This window comes from Balaenoptera borealis, assembly GCF_965194805.1.
Source record: "Balaenoptera borealis genome assembly, chromosome: 5".
Lineage (NCBI taxonomy): Eukaryota > Metazoa > Chordata > Mammalia > Artiodactyla > Balaenopteridae > Balaenoptera > Balaenoptera borealis.
The window spans coordinates 9,131,893-9,153,312 of record NC_138862.1 but is presented as its reverse complement, the minus strand read 5'-3'; the positions used below and the strand labels follow the sequence as shown (position 1 = coordinate 9,153,312).

The 21,420-nt window shown below is 48.7% G+C and overlaps 1 protein-coding gene across 5 annotated transcripts in view; it reads right to left on the bottom strand.

Moving 5' to 3' along the window:
• Window positions 1–21,420, bottom strand: part of CLDN14 (claudin 14) — a 103,635-nt gene that overhangs the window by 65,516 nt on the left and 16,699 nt on the right. Inside the window, exon 1 of one of the 5 annotated variants that reach the window (XM_082393575.1) lies at window positions 4,615–4,910. The exons of 2 other annotated variants lie outside the window; for them this stretch is intronic. The gene's annotated coding sequence lies outside the window, so the exon portion shown is untranslated. Of the gene's footprint in view, window positions 1–4,614; window positions 4,911–21,420 lie in introns of those variants that run through there. 2 more of the 5 variants (XM_082393577.1, XM_082393580.1) reach the window with 2 other exon arrangements.

Here is a 21,420-nt window from a genome sequence, read left to right as displayed (position 1 = left end):
AAAAAATGACTACAGCGAGTTCCGTTTTAATGCTGTGTCCCCGGCTTTGACCGTCTGTATTACAGAAGCAGCTCAGTGAAGAATCTTCCTGAATCATTTTATGGAGCTATTAAAGGAGCTGCTCATTACTTTGTTTGATGTCATTTGTCTAAGGATCTATGGGACAAATTATTTTTATAAATCTAGGGTGAGTAAAGCTCGTATTTCCTGAAGATGATTTTTTTAACTTGTTTTTTTCATTTGTGCTTTGGCAGCCAGAAACTCAAAGTTAAATCTCACGTCTCGTCACGCTAACAACACTAATTTATGTTTATGGCATATTGGCCCCCTCTTTCCCCTCCACCATCCTTCTACATACTAAAAACATTTTCTTTTATTCAACAGACTTTCTATTTCACTGTAAATGGCCTTCAATTCTTTCTAGGAGGAGACAGTTTATAAATAAACCTGCATAGCACCATATGTTGAGGAAATTGACCATTGGCAGAGACCCAGCTATGTACATTAAACAAGGTTGTTAACCTTGTTTAACCAAAAACAAATCCACAGCCAGGACAAATCCAGAATATGGCTTTCTATACAACAACTGGACCAGGCAGTTCAAAAGTCAAAGCCATAATAAAAAAGGCTGAGAGACTGTTCTAGATTGAGAGAGACACACCAACCAACAGGCTGAACTTTGATTGGATCCCGGTTCAAGAGGAAAAAAAAAAAAAAAAACAGCTATAAAAGACATTTTTGATGCAATTGGGAAATTTTGAATATGAACTGGATAGTAGATGATGTTAAAGTGAATTTTAATAGATGTGTTAATGGTACTGTGGATAGATAGGAAAACGTTTTTAGAGAGTGAACTATTTATTGTGAAGTGTCATGATTGTTTACAATATACTTTTAAATGGATAAGAAAAATGAAACAAAACGTGTGTGTGTGTGTGTGAGTGTGTATTATGCAGAGAGAGAACAAATATGGCAAAATGTAAACAATTGCTAGCTACAGGCAGACAGTTCATTGTACTAATTCTTTGATCTTTGCTGTGTGTTGGAAAATTTTCGCAGTACGTTGGGCAGAGATATACAAAACTCCAACACTTATAGATCAACCAAAGATGTTTTAAACCTGGTGGCAAATCCTTTTCTGGAACCCCAGCTGTACCCCAAACTTAAACAATTGGGGCAAACATTAAGGGGGATTCAAGGAACACTCATAAATTTAGCAAGAAAAAGGGAAAATAACCACCACCACAGTTTCACAATTGTCACAGTGTGGAGGACAAGTCGTGGGTCTCTCGGGTGGTCCAATAAGACACATGCATCAGAATCAGGTTGCTACAGTTCCAGAGAAGCTATTTCTATTAAAACCTATTTATTTCCATAGTCTGCATGGACAGGTTTATTTCACATGTGCAACCCAGCCAGAACCAAGACATACATGGACCTAGAACTGTGGCCATCACCCAAACCCAAATATGGGCAGAAATAGAAGCAGGAGGAAGCCCCTGGCACCTGACCACCAGCACCAGTTTAAAGGCTGCAAAAGTCCCAGTTGTGTCCCTCCCAGTTCCACCCCACACACGGAGGGTGCCTGACCTGTGAAACGCTCCGACCCGCGCTCTAAACCATGGATTTGGAGCCAGACATCTTACACTGATCCCATTGCAAACTGATATGAGTCTCTGTTGCTACTCGTATCAATCTAAGGGATGCCGAGAATGAGCTCTGAATCATTTATTCATCTGTTCAAGAACATCTGTTGAGGGGGCTTCCCTGGTGGCGCAGTGGTTAAAAATCCGCCTGCCAATGCAGGGGATACAGGTTCGAGCCCTGGTCCGGGAAGATCCCACATGCCGTGGAGCAACCAAGCCCGCGATCCACAACTACTGAGCCCGTGTGCCACAACTACTGAAGCCCACGTGCCTACAGCCCGTGCTCTGCAACAAGAGAAGCCACTGCCATGAGAAGCCCGCGCACCGCAATGAAGAGTAGCCCCCGCTTGCTGCAACTAGAAGAAGCCCACGCACAGCAATGAAGACCCAACACAGCCAAAAAAAAATTACAAATAAAATAAATTAATTTAAAAAAAAAGAACATCTGCTGAGCACCTACTATGTGCCAGGCACTGTGGCAAATGAGAACATAGACTTGTGAATAAATCAGATAAGGTTCTTGTACTCATGGTGTCTAAGGTCTAGTGGGAAATATAAGTAATGAAATAAGCAAACAAATGTGTGTGTTTATATGTACTTTATAAATATATCTAAATACAACTGATTTGTTCTCAAAAGAAAATACATGGGGTCCAGTTGAATGATGGCTTTTATCTCTCCCACTGATGTTGGACATTGGGTAGCACCACCCCATGAAATCCCATCCCTTTCTGCATGAACAAGAGCAGGGGGGCAGCGAGGTTCAAGAGGGTATCTCTGGGGAAGGGACTTGAGGTCGAGTCCTAGAGGAGGGGAAGGAGGGAGTCAGCGCAGGTGAGAGCTGGGGGAGGAGGGGGCCAGGTGCAGAAGCCACGTGAGGTGGGCCAGGTTGGGTGGAGGAGAATGACCCAAGACGCACTTGGAGAGATGACATCAGGTCAGACTTTGTAGGTGGCACTAAGCAGCTTTGCATTTATTCTAAGTGGATGGAGGGCCACTGAATCATTTTAAGCAGTGGATGGACATGACGTAACTTAGGTTTTATTTATTTATTTAAAAATTTTTATTTATCTTTACTTACTTATTTTTGGTTGCATTGGGTCTTAGTTGCTGCACACGGCCTTTCTCTAGTTGTGGCAAGCGGGGGCTACTCTTTGTTGTGGTGCGCGGGCTCCTCATTGCAGTGGCTTCTCTTGTTGCGGAGCATGGGCTCTAGGCTTCAGAATTTGTGGCACACGGGCTCAGTAGTTGTGGCTCACGGGCTCAGTAGTTGTGGCTCACGGGCTCTAGAGCGCAGGCTCAGTAGTTGTGGCACACGGGCTTAGTTCCTCCGCGGCACGTGGGATCTTCCCGGACCAGGGCTCGAACCCGTGTCCCCTGCATTGGCAGGCGGATTCTTAACCACTGCGCCACCAAGGAAGCCTGTAACACGTCTTAAAACACTATCCTGCGGCAAGTTGATTACAAGTGGGCAAGAGGGTAAGCTGTTGCTGTAGTTCTGGTGAGACATACATTCCTTAAACAAGGATGGTGGGGTAGGAGAGAAGTGGATAGAACTGACAAGCTTTGCTAATGGGCCAAGAAGGGAAACAGGGTGGCTTCTAGATTTTTGGTTTAAGCAAATGCTGGTGCCAGTTAGGGAGAGAGGGACAACTAGAAGTGAACAGACTGGTGTAGAGAACATTGAAGTGAACAGTTTAGACAGAGCTTTTCATCTTCTAAAGAATACCTCCTCCCTTGTGGTCAATTAATCAGGCTGGTACTTGTTGAGGGTTCACCATGCACTGAGCTCTTCACGTTTACCTTGACCATATATTTTTTCAAAGATTATTTGAAAGGACTTGCATTAAAAGTCACAAGTACAAAAAAAACTACTGAAAAGGTATGTGTGTGTGTGAAAGTACAAGAGCCAAGTGACAAAAGGATGGAAATAATCATATCTGAGTCTTAATTCTAAAAGAATCTGCTTTGATTGCAAACACAAAACATAGCTCTCAGCTTCCCAGCAGCCAAAGAAAAAAGGGAAATGTGAGTTTTGTAGAGGTCATTGTCTAATAACAGGAAGCTTTCTGGCTTATGTGGAGAAATAAAACTATGCTTATTCTCTAAAGCATTTTTACCACTACATAGCTTCTCTAAGGGCCAATGATCAATATGGCAAAAAGTTTTGTCAATAACAATTTTTTTTTTTTGGCCGTGCCACACAGCACGCAGGATATTAGTTCTCCGACCAGGGATCAAACCTGTGCCCCCTGCAGTGGAAGTGCAGAGCCTTACCCACTGGACAACCAGGAAAGTCCTCAAAAACAAATTAACACAAAATACAAAGACTTTCTATATAAAAGCTAAAAGACAGCCCAAATGCCCAGTAGAATGTGCCACAGGGGGCATTGGCCAAGGGCACAGGTCTTTGGTTTTGTTTTTAATGGTGTCACTGTGATGGTTATTTTGGTATCCACTGATATAAGTCGTTTCTTTTGTCTTAGGATGTACATCTTTTGTGAGTCTCTCTCTCTGAAGATATGTGTGTGTGTGTGTGTGTGTGTGTGTGTGTGTGTACCTTTTGAGAGTTAGTTGCAGACTTTCTAAGACGTTTTAATAAACCTCACACACTCCCCCTCCTCTCCGCCATCAGGAAAATTCCAACATCACTTGCTTTGGGAGAGCAAGCCTCACACAAGTTTCCAGACCTCTTCCATATCGTAAGGGAAATAAAGACGCATGAACTCCTTGTTTCTGTCCTTTGCTCAACTGACCGCCCTGTGACAGCCAGGGAGCCCCCTCTTACATCACAGCCTACTTCTTGGGGCACCCCGGGGAATGTGAGCTCCTTGGGGCCAGCCTGAACCAGATTCCATTCTAAATGACCCGAGGCTGGGAGAGAGAAAAGCCCCCCCCCCACCCCCGGCTGAGTTGGATGCACACAGGAGGTGCCTGGGATGGCCAAGCCCCTGGCACCCGAACTCACCCCTCCTGGGCGGCTTCACCCCGGCTCATGGCCGTTCATGGGTCTGCAGCTGGGTACAGTGGCGCCCCGTTCCCTCCTCTTCCCTCCTCGGAAGCGGTCGTGAGCCCCGGGGCAGTCCCGGAGCGCTGGAGCCTCAACGGCCCGCAGGTGGCCCTGCACGCGCGCGGCGAGGGATGAATAATTGACTAATTGAGGCGGCGGAGTGGAATTACCGCTGCGGTTGGGTCCCGCGCAGGCCACACCTGTCCCGCGGCTGCCGCTGCCGCCACCCTGGAGAACACGGCTCTCTTCCGAAGACGCCCTTGACCGCTCGGCAAAGTGCACTGCCTTCTGGCTGGGAACACATTTGCATACTGCATTTCAGGTTCACAGGTGTGCGCAGAACAGGGAAGATTAATGAGCACAACCTGGCGAGAGGGGTGTGAAAACGCCCCCCCCCCACCCCAAGGGAGGGCCGAGGGACCCATCTGCTGGGGCTGGAGTTGCCCTCTGGGGTGGAGGGAGCCCCAGCTTCCAAACTGAGGCGCTCAGAGAGCAACTCGCTGCTCCTCTATTCTTTGCCTTTTTTCATTCGTTTAAAAAAGGTTTTTTAGGTGTGGACCGTTTTCAAAGTCTTTATTGAATTTGTTACAATATTGCTTCTGTTTTATGTTTTGGTTTTTTGGCCCTGAGCCATGTGGGATCTTAGCTCCCGGACCAGGGGTAGAACCCTCACCCCCTGCATTGGAAGGGGAAGTCTCAACCACTGGACCGCCAGGGAAGTACCTTTCATTCATTTTTTTCCCCAACAGGTATTCATTGAGCATCTACTATGCACCAGGGTTGTGTTGGGAGTGGGGGAGGACACAGCCGAGAACAAAACAAGTCCCTTCTTTCATGGAGCCTCCATATGGTGGGGAGGGGAGACAGAAAATAAAGAAATAACATAGTTGGGGGGGGGGGAATGATAAGAGCAATTACCCAGAAAGGGCAAGGAGGGTGATGGGAAGTTATTCAAGATGCTGAAGAGATACTCCTTTCAAGCCCTTCTTAGATCCTTACTGTCATTTAATAACTATGTTATTATTTGCTGATAGGACTTATCAAGCGTTATGATAAGTGCTTTAATATATATATATTTCCACTGCTTTCCAAATATGTGATGAGGCCAAAAATAACCTAATATGCATAAAAGCGCTTTGAAAAGTAAAGGAACACCCCCATTACACGGCGTGACTCCTTGTTCTTGCCTAAATGTCTAGTTGATTCCTAAAGAGGGCAAGAAAATGCATAATTGGGACCGTTTACTAGGTGAGGAAACTAAATCACCCAAGGGTCCCCAAGCTGCCAGCAGACAGGTGGCCTGTGTCACCAATCCCGCCTGCTATGCTGAGCTGCACCTGCTCTGGCTGTGATGCTAGTGGCCAGGGACCCAGTGGGTGACACTCGAGAAGACAATGGTCACACCAGCTCCTGACTCCTGCCAACCAGGTTTCCATTACAGGGGTGCTGCCTACCAGCCGGATGGGCAGTGGGTGCCCTCCAGGAACCAGTGGGAGACGGGCAGGATCACACTATGCCCTGGTCAGGTCTTGCAGTGGGTCCCCCTCTGCTTCCATCCACGTCTGTTCATGAGACGGGCAGCGCTAGGGACAATGGCCTTTTCTTGGAGTCAGGGGAGCCCGGGAATCCAGCCCCTTAGTGCAGAACCAGGGATCAGCCAAGACTCCCGAGAACCTCGACCCCATCCACAGGGCAGGTAAGGCTGGATTCTGGGCGCCCTAGAAATCTTAGCGCCCCCGACATGAGAACAAAGTTCTCCCAGGACCCAGGAAGTCATGCCTGCCCCACCACCTGACTGTTTCCATAGGAGGATTAAGAGGGGTTGGTGTCGGGATTTGGAAAGAGCAGCACATTTGAAGCTTGGGAGCATTTGGACTTTCCTGTGCATAACCACAGACAGCCATTCCCTCCCCCTGGAGTGTACTCTCAGACGCCCAGTAAGCCGAAACAAAATTTCTCCGTGTTTTATCCAAATATGCCATGGACTTTGGAATGAACTCTTACTCCTCCGTCCTGCTGACCCGACTGCAAATTAGCTTCTGATGGGGTTGGACAGTTTGGGGAGATGGGCAGTGATCATGCTGAAATATGATGACAGGGGCACGACTGTAAGACATGTGCATGGAGCGGCCATGTGAAAACAATTAGGACAATAAATTTACTAATTGCCAAAAGTAACTTAATAACAAAACCACAATGCTCTCCGCTATTAATCCTGGCTACCGAGTCGGGTGCCAATTGCATTTTGCTTGCTGGAGGGATTGTAAATATCAGGCCAGTGCTGCAGTGTTTGCAGATATCAAGCAAAAAAGCTTGCCTGGCTTTTGGTAATTGAAAAGTAAACGACTCTCCGACCTGAAACCAATTCAGGGGGCCTTAGGGGTTTGAGGTATTTCTTAAACCTATGCAGACAGAGAAAGGAAGGAGGCGGGGCCCTCTCGCCTGCTATGACTCTCTCTTCCTATTCAGCTTCTTTTACACTTTCTCCATTTAAACTAGAGCGATGGGAGTTGCTTAGGTTTTGGAGGCTTGGGAATTGATTTTTAACAAGTGGAGATTCAAATGCCATATTTTAAAGAGGATTTTGGAGTCAAGTTTGAATGGGTAGGTATGAGGTAACAAGTAGATTCAGGGATCCATTCTTGAGTTGGGTAAAGAGTCTTTGGTCTCTGGGTGCCCAAGTCTTTTGGATGCTGCTTGTGACCGATGATTCCTCATCAGACATTAGGTATTGTGCCCTGGTATCAGGAGTAAATGCAGTATGTTTGGAGAAGAACCTTTATCACCACAGAAGATCAAAGACAACCATCAAATATATCACCTTCAATAACTCACCAAAACACAAAGGACTGCAAGTTCCCTAAGTAGATGGGCTCTTTGAGCCTACATTTCTCTTAAGGTTGCCCAGGTCTTCAAGGATTTTGGATCATTCAAGCTTCATTTTTGTTCTCTCTGAAATATTCAGAAAAGAGAGGCCAAAGTAATTCTTTTTTAAATGTGTTTGTATCTACCTCCACTCTGACCGTATCTCAAGGGGAAGCTGCATTTACAAAAGTTGGGAGTTCTGTTGGTACTTTATTGTGATGTTTTTAGCATTGCAATGAACAGGTTAACTGTTTTTTCCAATTAAAATGAGAATAGCCTGAAATTTCAGAGTTTTAAAGACCAAGTATGCTTTTGCTGGACCATCCCCAAAGATGTCTGGATAGCTGATGGGAGGCTGAGTGGAGGAGGGGTGAGTGGGGGCACCTTGAACTCTTCTTACAGTTCCACCTCACTGAGGATGATCAATTTTTCCAAGAGGTCTTAAGCCCTGCCTCCAGCTGCGAGAGGGAGGGCCAGTGGGGCCGGCCTAAATGGGATCCCCTGAACAGCTGCCTTCCAGGAAAGTTAGAGGATATAACCTTGGTCTTACTAAAAGTTTGGAGAAAAAGAGTGTTTCTGAGGCCATCCAACCTCTAGCTCCTCTGAAGTGTGTTCTTGGTTTAATTCAGATCTTCAGAGACCTGCAGATGGGAGTGCATTGTTTTAATTCCGTGTAGAATTACTTTTACTAAATCCCACATTAGCCTTATTTCATTGGCCCACTTCTAAAGAAGTAAGAAAACAAATTCTCAGGTCCCATCCTATGGTCTGATGGAGCATTTCCAGGGGGGAGCTCGAGAAAAGCTGTGTCTCTGCTGATTCTTTGAGTCAGTGCCATTGTCCTGTCACATTTCCTTCAGGTTTCATTGTTAGGAAGAGCTGTGCTTATTCTGAGCAACCGGTTTATTTTTTATCACTAGACTCTGGTGCTTCTAACTGATCATGTTATATCTTTGGGTTGACTGCAGGAATTCCAGATTCAAATGGATAAGATCTTACTCAGCACATGTACTTTATGTTCATCTTCTCATTTCTGCCTTTGTCTCCCCTCTGTCACGCTTTCCTTAAAATATGCGCTTACCTTTTTTATTATGAAAAATTTCAAACATACACAAGAATAGCCAGTGTACTGTAATGAACCCTCATATAGCCATCGCCAGGCTTCAGTAATTTTCAACTTAGGGTCAATCTTTAATATATGTTTTTACTCTTATTGGAGTTTTGAATCTTTGTAAGTCCCTCAAATCCTTATTCTAATGAGATGGAAAGTACATTCTAAATCACCACAGTAAGTCAGCTGGTCTCGCATGGAGGTGATTTTGCGCCTCCCCTTTCACTTCCGGTCCCCCTTCGAGGACATTGGAAATATCAGTACATATTTGGTTGTCACAGCTGGGCGGAGGGCAGTGTTGCATTGACATCAAGCATGTAGAGTTGGGGATGATCAGGACGGCCCCCTCAGCAGAGTGATCCGGCCCCGAACGCCAGGGGTACCGAGGCTGAGAAACTTTGTGCCAAATGAAAAGTATTTTTCAAGCTAGAATAGTCCTAGGAAGTTGAGTTTGAGTAAAGCAAAAACTGCATTTTCAAGTTGAAAACTATTTGAAATACCATAGGTTTGATGGTTTATCACACATTCCTGGTACATATGCTAGAACACCAGTGAGAAACTGGTTCACGGTGGTTGTGTCCGGGGAGGGGAGCTGGGTGGCTGGAGGATGGGGCAGGATAAAGACTTGCTTTTTTTTTCACTTTACTAATAGATCTGTAAGGTTTTTTAAAAATTGAAGTATAGTTGATATACAATGTCTCAGGTGTACAACAAAGTGATTCAGTTATATATATGTAATATATTCTTTATATATATATAATATATATATTCTTTTTCAGATTCTTTTCCATTATAGGTTATTACAAGATACTGAATATAGTTCCCTGTGCTATACAGTTTGACCTTGTTGTTCATCTATTTTATTTATAGTAGTGTGTATCTGTTGATCCCAGATTCCCAATTTATCCCTCCCCCCTCCCCCCTTTCCTCTTTGGTGACCGTAAGTTTATTTTCTACAAGATTTGCTTTTTACTATGTATCTGTTCACGTCTTTTATATTTTATAATGTATATGTGTCTTACCTATTTGAAGTAGTACATTTGCATAGTATGGACTACATGACCATTTTCAAAGGATCAGAAAACACAAAATTCTTATTTAAAAAAAACTTTTAAAGTGGTTGTATAAGGAGACTAGAAAGAACCTTCCGAAAGGGCTTTCCAGAGTACCTTGAGCCTGTCAGACACCGAGGGCCGCTCAGCAGAGCCCAGGGCCATTAAGTGAATCAGAAACACGTGGAGGGGCGGCCGTCTGGTTCCCGCATGATGGATCAATTTCGGGAGAGCGAAGTTAAACGAGATGGTCCCCATGCCAAGCCTCTGACGCTAATGAGCCCTCAACTCAGAGAGTGGGTCTCCGGGCAGGCGGGGAGGGGTGGGGCCGCCCGGTAGCCTTGCCCGCCAGCCCTACAGGCAGGGAGTGGCCTCAAGCCCGGAGGTTGAGTCCTGCTCCCGCTGGCTTGTGGCCACGAGCCCCAGGGGAGTCACTCTCTCTCGGCCTGATCTTCCGGAGGATATGACTGTGATGAATTCTAATGGTGATGGAAGTGAGGTGAACTCCAGGCTTCTTTCAAAGAGAGCAGCTCTCTAGCAGTTCCAGCAAAGAGCTGTACTCTGGATGGGTTTGCAGACCCTCCCACCTCTCCATTCTCCTCTTCCTCCAGGCTCCCCTGCTCTCTCAGCTCCAGCTCCCAAGGCTTTGTGTGAGCCCCTCGTACTCACCAAGCTCCCCTCTACCACAGGGCCTTTGCACATGCTGTTCCTTCTACCAGGCACACTATTCCTTCCCCTCTCTCCTGGTTAATGTCTACTCATGCTTCCACCCCTTGACTCCCGTCGTAGGTCAGATCCCCTTCTTATAGGATGTCCAGTCTGGGACCTCTCTCCCCCAGCCCTTGGAGAGATATGTCTTCAGACTCTTTGTGTAATTATGTGACAAATGTCTGTCTCCTCTCTGGTCTCTGACCTCCGTGGAGGCAGAGTCTGAGTCTAGACCCTGGCACAGCACCTGGTACATACTTGGGCCTCAAGTACCTGTTGACCAAGTGACCCAATGAGTAATAGAAATGACGTTGTCCCAGGTGTGTGACCACCAAGAACTTGTCAAGCCTCTCCTGGAAGAGCAGGAGAGCTGGGAGGAATGGAGGGGCCTCCAAGCTGTGGGAGAAGGGGACCCTCACATCCTGGAATCTTCTGTGACTTCGCCAGGGGTGAGGGCCTGGGTGTGGCCAGGTCAGGTCTCTGAATTTTTACCTCGAACACAACTCAGCATCTTCTGTTTCTCTTCTTTCCCACCTGCTGTCGATGGAGTGAGGCAGAACTCACTGATGCTCAAATGATGAATTAGTGACCCTCTGAGGTTGGTCAGCAGATGTGGGAGCCCAGTACTGGAAGAGCTAAGAGATTCTCCAGGATGACCTGGGGAAAATGGGGAACCCCCTTTCAGTTGACGTTGGAGAGGAGTGAGGGATTCTCACCTTCCCAGCTGTGGTGACCCTAGACTGTGTTGGGCTCCCATGATGTCCTGGGCATATTCCAGTTGCTTAGCGATGGTGATGGTCACCTTGTTTATGTCTGGTGCCCAACGAGGTGTGAGCCCTCGAGAGCCAGACTGAGGGGTTTTTTTCCTCCTTCCTTTTAATTCCCAAACCATGTGCAATGCCTCAGTGATCAAGGTGCTGAGTAAATGTCTACAAAATGGGCTTCCCACTTTATCGTGTGTCATCATGCCTAGAGGGTTAATTTCTGGTGATTTTAAAAAAAAACTTGTTCATCTTGCCACAATTTCTGTCAGCACGAGAAGTGGAGACTGAAAGAAAGGGGGTTTGCTTCAAGCAAGACTTTTCTATTCCTTCAGGTGTTCATTAAACACACACACATACACGCACACACACACACACACACACACACACACCCCTCTCAGCTACCAAGAATTCTTGTTGAAGCCAACAGTGGTAGAAGTATAAGAAAATGCTGTAAAGTGAGAAAGATGTATTTGGTGTTGAAAAGTGAATTGATGAGGAGAAGGAACGTGTGAGCTCCTGGGTAAGACGAGCTGCCCAGGAGACACGGCTGGAGTGAAGACCCCCTGACAGGTGTGCGGGCCTCCCCTGGAGACCCCTGCAGAGGCCGTGGTGGACAGTCTTCCTTCACTCACTTCCTACAGAGACCAAACCTCCTCTAGACCGCTTCCCAGAGGAAGGGCAGGCGGGGTGGGAATCCCTTCTGGGGGTTGCACCATCCACACGCTGAGTGGGGAACACAGAGGCTGCTCTCAGAAACCCCGGTCAACCACGCAGTTGCTTTTAAGTGCGGGCTCTAGGCTCTTGTGGCAGCTAGAGGAAGTCACCTGCGCCAGGTAAGGATGCTGAAGCCAAGGATGAACTCGAGTCAGAGAGCTTCCTCTCCTCCTTCAGGTCATCACTCAAGTGTCACCTTCTCGGGGAACCCTCCAATGGCCGGCTTCGCACAGCTTCCCAAAGCCTCACCACGCACACGGTCCCTCCCCGCTGTATTTAATTGTTCCCCTGAACACAGATAACCCCCAAATATAGATAACCCCAAAGTCCCTCCTGAACTGTAAGCTATAATGAGACCCTCACCTGCGCTGCCCATGGCTCTGTCCCCAGCATCCAGAATAATGCCTGGCAGGTGTGAACTAGGTATCTATTGAATGGCTGAGAGAATGAATGAAGGCCGCCTTTTGGTATGATGACGATCCTGTATTCTGATTCATTTAAAAATACTGCCTTCCTAAACGCCCCAAAGCACTAGGTGGTCCCACCTATATTTAAACTTCAGTGAATTAAAAGTACTTTTCTGGGCTTCCCTGGTGGTACAGTGGTTAGGAATCCGCCTGCCAATGCAGGGGACACAGCTTCAATCCCTGGTCTGGGAAGATCCCACATGCCGCGGAGAAACTAAGCCCGTTCACCACAGCTACTGAGCCCGTGCTGTAGAGCCCGCGGGCCACAACTACTGAGCCCGCGTACCTAGAGCCTATGCTCCGCAACAAGAGAAGCCACCGCAATGAGAAGCCCGTGCACCACAACAAAGAGTAGCCCCCGCTTGCCAGAACTAGAGAAAGCCCGCGCGCAGCAGCAAAGACCCAACACAACCAAAAATAAGCAAATTAAATTTAAAAAAATAAATAAAAGTACTTTCCTTCTGAGAATATACTGTTTTACAAGTGACCCTGAGATAGCATTCGGGAGACTTGGCCATTGTTACAGCAACGACTGCAGCTTAACGCCTGTTACTGGCGTTAAGTAATTCAAAAGGTTGAATAAACTCTTCCTCTTCGTTGGTGTGGAAGTAGATATTCTATAAACTTCGCTTTCTAGCTAGACTGCACCCAAGCACCTCAGGGCAGAGTTTTAGTAATTACACGTGGAGGGAGAATTTGAGGCGCCCTAAAGTAAGTAGTTTTCTGAGAGTCATCCTGTCAAGAGAGATCTAGGGGGGTGACCAGACCCCCTCTTTGCTGGGGTTTCTCATGTGGTATCTGGGAGGTTGGGTCCATGGCATTTGAGTGCCCAGAGCTCATCCATTTCTGCCATTTACACACAGCTGGCCCCATTTCCCATCTCATCTCCAAAGGGGACCCTGGGCCATCTCCTCTCACTTCCCTCGTCCCTCCCGGTTCCATCCTGCAGGTCTTGGTCCTCACCACTGGCCTTCTCCAGTCCTTGGTGACCCATCTACTCTCTCTCTGCTTCTTCCTTAAGCCAGCAATGGCCGCCGTGCTGAGTGAGGTGCACGTGCCCCCAGCCACGCTCCCTGTGGAGACCATGGTGGGCTGGGCAGTGAGTCCTGTGATGAGGAAACAGCTCCTTTGAGTTGTTCCCTGGGCATTTCACAGAGTGACAGCCCTGCTCACACCGAGTCTGGACATTTAGATCAGGACCTGAGGTTAGAATTCTCACCCCAAGTTCCCTCCCGCTTTGTTTTTCCCTGGGAATCTTTTAAAATAACCACTTAGGGTTGAGCCTGAGAAAAGTGGGTGACCTCTGTCCCGACCACCTTAAAAGTCATAGGTGCCTTGCGTCCTGCTCTCCATCCCCTGCTCGCCGTGACCTGGGAAGGACGATGGCCCTTCCTGTGGCTCATTGAGCCCCTCCTTGGTTGGGATCTGTAAGTAATAAATCTTGTAACTTTACTTCCTTTGTGTGAACGTACTGAAATGCACCTTGAATCTAAGTGACCCGGGGTTTTCACTTCCCCAAAGTGGGAGCTTGGATGCTGAGAGGGGGACCTGCCAACCCGTGTGGGTGGCTTGTGCATCCTCGGTCAGCGTGGTCTAGCCGATCTCCCTTTGGCCTCCCCACTGGGAGGAGGGTGTGGACCCCACGGAGACTTGCAGGCAGATATGCTGTGTACCCTGAGACAGGCTGTATACCCTGAGCCCCATCTTCGCGTGAGCTGACCGGCAGAACTCTGTCTGCAGCCCACCATTGCACTTGGTGCCCTTTCTAAGTGTCCGGTTTTCTCATCTGATTTCTCCCTTCAGCCCACAGACTGGCTCCCAGCTTTGGGCAGGGTGCCTGGCACAGAGTAGAGCACCGCGAATAGCTTTTGGACTGTAGCCACACGTTACAGGGAGGAGATGGGCCGTAGCCGTCAGGGAAGCTATTGATACTTTTCTGATCTGGGTCTGAGACACAACCTAGGTGCAGGGGGTACCTCTGAACTAGCTCTGTCGTAACGGCCCCTCCTGGAGACCCCAGATGTGCCAGGCTCGATCCCTCACGGGACCACACACCAGGGGGACACATTTTTACATGAAAAGAGAAAATTCCCCCTTGCTGTTGGAGAACACTGAAACCGACAGCAGTTCCGTTCACCAGTTCTGTCCTGCTGGCCCAGATGAGAGCTCGGCCTGACCCTGTCAGTCCTGCCTTCTCGGCCGCAGACAAGCCATCCTTCTCGGCTGCTGTTTTCATCATTTTTAAAGGACTGTTGGGGGTGGGAGATGGGGGAGTAGGGAAGGGGGTTGTCTCGTGTGAGATTTCTACAGTTTGCTAACAGTAAAAAATGGGAGAAGTGATAAAGTTACTACATTCATCAGTCATCCACCCCGAAACATTTGCAACTGATTACGTTCCTCAGAGCTGGCACTGAGTCATGAGGTATTCTGGGAAGCAGCCTGCTGGCATGAACCAAATGCAGGAAAAGGAGAAGTTACCTCTGAAAGACATTCAGAAAAAAAATTCTCCCAAGTAATAGAAAAGATCTGGAGACTGATAGTTGCTTTTCTCAGCAGCAAAACATCCAGTGTTGCTTTAAAAAAATAATAATAATAATAAAATTGAAATGGTCTTGGCAGCTGTAAAGATGCATGTGCTTTTGCTGCCTCAGATGGACTTTCTGAACCCCTGTCATCGTTAACAGATGTCCCACGGGGAAAAGGGTGCTGAAGGTTGTATCGACCAGGTGGACTTGTGGGCATGTGGGGCTCTGGGTTATGTTCATGGCCAAGCCCAGTTGACCTGCTGCAGAATTCATTCCCCTAAAAGGGTCACTAATGACATCTGCTGGAAATCAACGCCCCAGATGCTCTCGCTCTGGCCTTCTAGAAATGGCCATGATCGAACTGGATGAAGACTCATGCCTGAGCCAAAAAAATCAAGCCTACTTTGGCCAAATTAATTTTTATTGACTTAGGAAGTAAACTCGATTCGAATCCTTATCACAGAATGAGACAAAAACAAAGCACCCTACTGGGCCGGAAAGGACCTGTGCGTCTCCTGACGCGCCTGTACTGGGGCGCCTGGCGTCCTCAGAACAGTCACTTCTTTGCCGCCTTCGTCTCCCCACTGGAAGGAAGCCTCGTTCCCCCCTCCTCCCCGCTCTGAGCGGGACCGCCTCCTGCTGTGGAGGTTCTGACTGATTCTGGGACTGATGGTGTGTCCTTGTACCTGCCTGGGCTTTGGGGTGCAGAGACCTCCCCATCCCGTCCCTAAGCAGAATAACTCAGCTGTCCTGCTGCCCCAGGGCCGGCTGAGATGAGACACGCCAAGCCCCGGGCCAGGGCCTGTGGACCAACGGGAGCTATTCCAGCACCAGCTAGACGTGAACCCTCTCTGCTGCGCTGAGACCGAGGCATTGCATCATCACAGGGTTGCTGTTACAGAGGACCCCGTCGGTGGGAGGACCCCCTTCCAGCTGACCTGGGGAGACTGGCAGTGCCTGCTGTGGTCTTCCTTCTTCCTTCTATGGCCTCCTGCTTTCCCGAAGTAAAAGGCGCAGGGGCGAGAGGAAGCCGAGGGTGAAAATGCCGGTGGGGATGGGTTTCCACCCAGTGGAGGCTGGCAGCTCCCGCAAGACAGCGGCCCCTCCAGTGGGACAAATGCCCAAGGCCCAGCTACCGCTCCTGGGCACATGCAGGATGCACCTTCCAGCACTTTTCTGCTTGGTGCCCCATCCTGGGCCAATACTCGGGGAACCCTGACAGCCCAGCCCAGCGCCCCAGAGCCTCTTCTCCCCATTTCCTGCCCCACCTTACCCAGTGCCCTGGTGATGTGTTTTTTTTTTTTTTAATTAATTAATTAATTAATTAATTTTTGGCAGCATTGGGTCTTCGTTGCTGCGTGTGGGCTTTCTCTAGTTGTGGCGAGCCGGGGCTTCTCTTTATTGCGGTGCACGGGCTTCTCATTGTAGTGTCTTCTCTTGTTGCCGAGCACGGGCTCTAGGCGTGCAGGCTTCAGTAGTTGTGGCTCGTGGGTTCAGTAGTTGTGGCACGTGGGCTCAGTAGTTGTGGTGCATGGGCTTAGTTGCTCCGTAGCATGTGGGATCTTCCCGGACCAGGGATTGAACCTGTGTCCCCTACATTGGCAGGCGGATTCTTAACCATTGTGCCACCAGGGAAGCCCCCTGGTGATGTTTTAGGAAGGACCAGGCTTGGGACACCTGTGAGTGGTGACACCCCTCCCCTTGTGGTCAGTCAACCTCCCCCAACCATGGGCAGGACGCTGGTCTCACTGGTCAGCCCCTGGAGGGACCCTGCTACAGCCAATAGCACCTGGAGGAAGGTATTCTCACTCCCCTCCTGGTTAAGGCTATTGTGTCCAAAGGAGTGAGGAAACATGGCCAGACACACCTTTCCATGCAAAGCTCTCCTGGTTGCGAAGCCAAGACCACCTGTCACGCCATCTCCTACGGTACTGACCATCCTCCCTTCAAGGAACGTGGCTTCTGGTGCAGGCCTGGTCCCTGCACTCCTGCCACACAGACCCTGCCTCCAAACGTGGACGTGTGCACATAGAACTGCAGGTCAGGGTTAGAGGTGCCCCTGGGGCAGAGAGGGGAGTGGGTAAAGGGCCAGGGTGATTATAAGTGGCTGCATATCGTAAGTGCTTGGTGTGAACCGGGCCTGCCTTGTTCTGAGTGTTCCACTCACTTATTCCTCACAACATTCATGGAAGATAGATTCTATCCTTATTGCCATTTCACAAATGGGGAAAGTGAGGCACAGAGAAGCTAAGAAACTTGCCCAAAGTCACACAACTGAGACCTGAAATGAGAACCAGTATTCCGGGGTTTTACCCGCTACGTTCCAGTATTTCCAGCAGGACAGGCCTATGATGTCAGACCTCCCCAACTGCAGTTTAAGTTCCTGGAGGACAGGGGAGCCATATTTTTCCCCCACAGGATGTATTATCATCGAGGAAGCACTTCATAAATCCTGATTATGTTCTGCCCCTACCTCCTCAGGATTGAGGGGCCTGAGGCAGCCTGGGAAGGATATGCAAAATCTGACGTGTCCCCCGTAACCTTCTCTGAAGCCTCTCCCAAATCACAGACACAAATGCCTTTTGCCAAACTCCTCGATGTTTATACAATTGTTTCCTCATTTGCTGGTCATCCCAGCTCACCGTGGGCCCCTTGAGAGCAAATGTCAGCCTCTCTTACATCCCCCTGGGGCCCACTGGGCCAGCCAGAGGCCTGGCAGGCCATGAGCCGTCGGCGATGTTTGTCAGATGAATGAATGAACCCCTCTAGCTCTGCCCAACTCTGAGGTTCTAACAGGGCTGCTCTGCTAGAATGCCCATAACAACTCTGCCTAATGGAGAGAGGGCTGCTTTCCTAGCGCTTGGAATATATTAGGAGGGGTTTCAAATAAATTGCCAAGATACGACAGGCTAAAACCGCCGTGGCTTTGCCAGAAATCACTGGAGAATTCGAGCCGGAGGAGGGGGCTGCAGGAGATGACCCTCAGGTGCACTGCTGAGCGCAGGAGCCCGTGGAAGAGAGAAGGATTTGGCTCCCTGCGCCCTGCCCTGCCCAGGGGTGCACTCTTAGGCTTCAAAACAGAACTTATCGACGATTTAGCCTTGTTAAGTTGTAAGAAAACAGGCAACGTGTTCCAAGGTGGTAAGTTTTCTCCAACGTTCAGTTGTTTCCAGTGTTTTGGAAAACCGGAGTGGGGCAGGAGCCCACTGGGGCTTGCTGGGGTGATGGATATATGTGGAGTTTGTGAGGCACTTTTCCTGCCGACTTCAAAGCCCGCTCGTTATTGCTCCACGGGCGCCAGTCAGTTTCTCTTAGTCCTGAGCAAAGGCTGTGCAGCTAGCTGGTGTGCGTGACAATCTCCAAAGATCTCTAGGGCCCACCTGGCATTTTCAGCCTTAACAGAAGCTTCCAAGACTGCAGATGTGGACACACACAGCCAGGCTTCGCTTGCTTTTCTGTAGGTCTCTGTGTGTGTGTGTGTGTGTGTGTGTGCGCGCACGCATACACACACACTCACAGGTCACTTTGCGCGGCAGATCTGATGTTGGTGGCCCTGCCCTAGGATAAGGAATTCGAAGAAATTTCGCTTTGATCATTTCCCATGCCTCATCTCCAGTGTTAGCCCCAGAGGAGTTACTCTGCAAACATCAGCCTCAAATCGCAGTGTTCGTCCCGGGGCACTTTGCAGGGGTCCGTGCTGTCTGGTCAATGGTGAGTAATTTCATTAGTTCACTTCCTGATGCTGAGGGAGGTTGCCTTGTTTATCAGCTGGCAGATGAGGGCGGCAGTCGCCGCTCACCTCCGGGGACCCTTTCATCTCCCACTTTGCAGTTCTCAGAGCAAAGGGACTTGGTGTTTGCTTCTCTGGAGTCCTCAGTGGATAAGATGTGTTCTCCAGTATTTTTTAGTTAAAACAGCCTACATTCCAGGTAGGAAAATCTTCCCTTTGGATCAGACTCACCTCCTAGGTCATCGGAGGCAAAGTCTACACAGCAACAGAGAAGCAGCGAGGGTGCTGCCCTCGGCGGCTGTGGACCCTGCAGTCTACTCAATCCGATCCCTTTGCTTGAGGTCTCACAGTCACCAGACTATGGGGTGATGAGAAGCCCGAAGCTTTTGAGTCCAACAGCCCAGGTTGGAAGTTAAGCTCTGCACCTCCTGGGTGTGTGATCTTTGGCAAATTCCCCAGTTCAGCTCTCTGTGGGCTCCTCCCTCTGTGGAGAGAGGTGTTGGCCCAGCTGGTGGCTGTTAGCATGAAACCAGATGACCAATAGGAGAGCACTTAGAATTGCATCGCATGAATGAGAGGTACCAGTTACTAAGAATTCTCTTTATCCACAGCTGTCCTCCTGAAAAAAAATTCTCAGTAAATGAAATTGCATTCCCATTAGTTTATGCAGGTTATCGCCAAATATCTTGTTTCCAGCTGATTTTCAGTCGAAGAGGCTCTTCCTCTGTGTTTATGTGCAACCTTTCCCTCACCTCTGGGAGAATTAAGTTAATTATCCCCAACACACCACTTGTATGTGTTTGCGTAGGTCACACTTTAAGGGAAACTGAGGTCAGTAGATCTATCTGAAAAGTGAAGTAGCCTCAAAATTCAAGAATATTCCTCTAGAATGGACAGGTCTGGTAAAGTGTGGATTTTCCTTCATGGGCTCTATGTGCAGACATTTGTCTTTAAAATGATTCCCAATGACAAGGCCGAGATCATGACCATGGTGCCCTGGAATGTAAGCTTCCTGAACCCAGAACTTGGTCTTTTTTTTTTTTTAAAGCTTTTTTAAAAAAAATTAATTAATTTTATTTTATTTATTTTTGGCTGCATTCGGTCTTTGTTGCTGTGCGCGGGCTTTCTCTAGTTTCGGTGAGTGGGAACTACTCTTCCTTGCCGTGCGTGGGCTTCTCATTGCGGTGGCTTCTCTTGTTGCAGATCACAGGCTCTAAGCATGCGGGCTTCAGTAGTTGTGGCTCGGGGGCTCAGTAGTTGTGGCGCACGAGCTTAGTTGCTCCGCGGCATGTGGGATCTTCCCAGACCAGGGCTCAAACACATGTCCCCTGCATTGGCAGGCGGATTCTTAACCACTGCGCCTCCAGGGAAGCCCCAGAACTTGGTCTTGATCTTGATATTTGCTAGGACGCCAGACTCACGTGCTCGAACATTCTCCTCCAGTTGGGCCAGCTCTCACATCTTCAAAGTCAAACTTTGCAGCCTGTCCGTCTCAAAGTCCCCCTTAGGATGTACCCATTGGAGGGTTCACGCAACCCGGGGAGTGCACCTCTTAGGGGGTGCGTGCAGTCTGGGGGTGTGGCTGTGGGGTGCTCCCCAGGACGATAAAGACACCAGGGCCTTCCTCTGAGCCACTCTACAGATATTTTCCCTGAAGGTGCCACATGTCCTGAGGCCAAAAGGAAGCCTTGAGAGATGCAGCGGGGGTAAAAATGGGAAAATATTCATTCTCATTACAATTCACACGTGCAGGAAACTTTGTCACGTTGCTTCTTTATTTTTTTTCCCATACAAACCTGATCTTCTTCTATAAGTCCCTATTCCCTGGACTGGAGGGAAAAAATATATTTTGACTCGTTTCAAACCTAGCCCCATCCATCATCCAGCACTTCTTTAACTATCTGTGGTAAGGGGACCCTTTTTTGGTTTGTTTTTAATTTCCAACCCATTGCAGATCCTTTCATAAAATCCAATAGAAATGGATAACTGGAAAATAAAATTTAAGAAGACATACAAAGTACAAACCAAATTTTTTTATGATTGATTTCGGTAAACATGAAATCATCCTGTCAAGTTGCTACAAGAGCTTCTGAACGCCCACCCTCAATTTCAATGCTTTTATCATCCCATGCTGCCACAGTTTGAGAATCCACCCCAGTCCGCAGGCCCAGTCTCAGTGGCACTAATTTAAACAGTGTCCAAAGATGTAATTTGACCTGTTTGATTTCATCCTCACCCTGTTGCCCCCGCCAAGGTGGTGTCTGGGCAAACGGAGGAAATGGGGGGGGGGGGCTTATGTGCCCTGGGGACACTATGGAAATGATCTGGTACTACTACACAGTTGTGAGTGGGGCTGGTTTTCCCCCAGGGGTAGAGTTGGCCAGCTGATGTCCACGGCTGATGAAACCAAAGGCTAGTGCTTCTTGACCAGTCAGGACCAGGTGGCCAGTCCCACGGCTTGGAAGAGGGCAGGGAACCCTCTGGGATTCTGCCATGACCTCCATCTGCCTCTGGACACCCTACGATGCAGGTCACTTGGCTCCCACCACAGTGGACCACGTGGCACACCCTCCGCCTGGTGCCACTAGACTCTGCTAGATGATGCCCTTCCATCCTCTTGGTCCCTCAAGGGCCCTCTGTGTTTGTGAGGAACCACCCAGCAGAGTGATGTCCCCCAAGTAAAGAGAATAGCACAAACCCCTCCTCTGCCTTCTGTGATCCCTGCGACTTAGCAAATGCACTTCCCTCTCCGGGTCTCTGCCAGGAGAGGCGGGTCAGGACCCACACATCTCACCACTAACCCTTCCTTCTGCTGGCAGCCTGCGTCC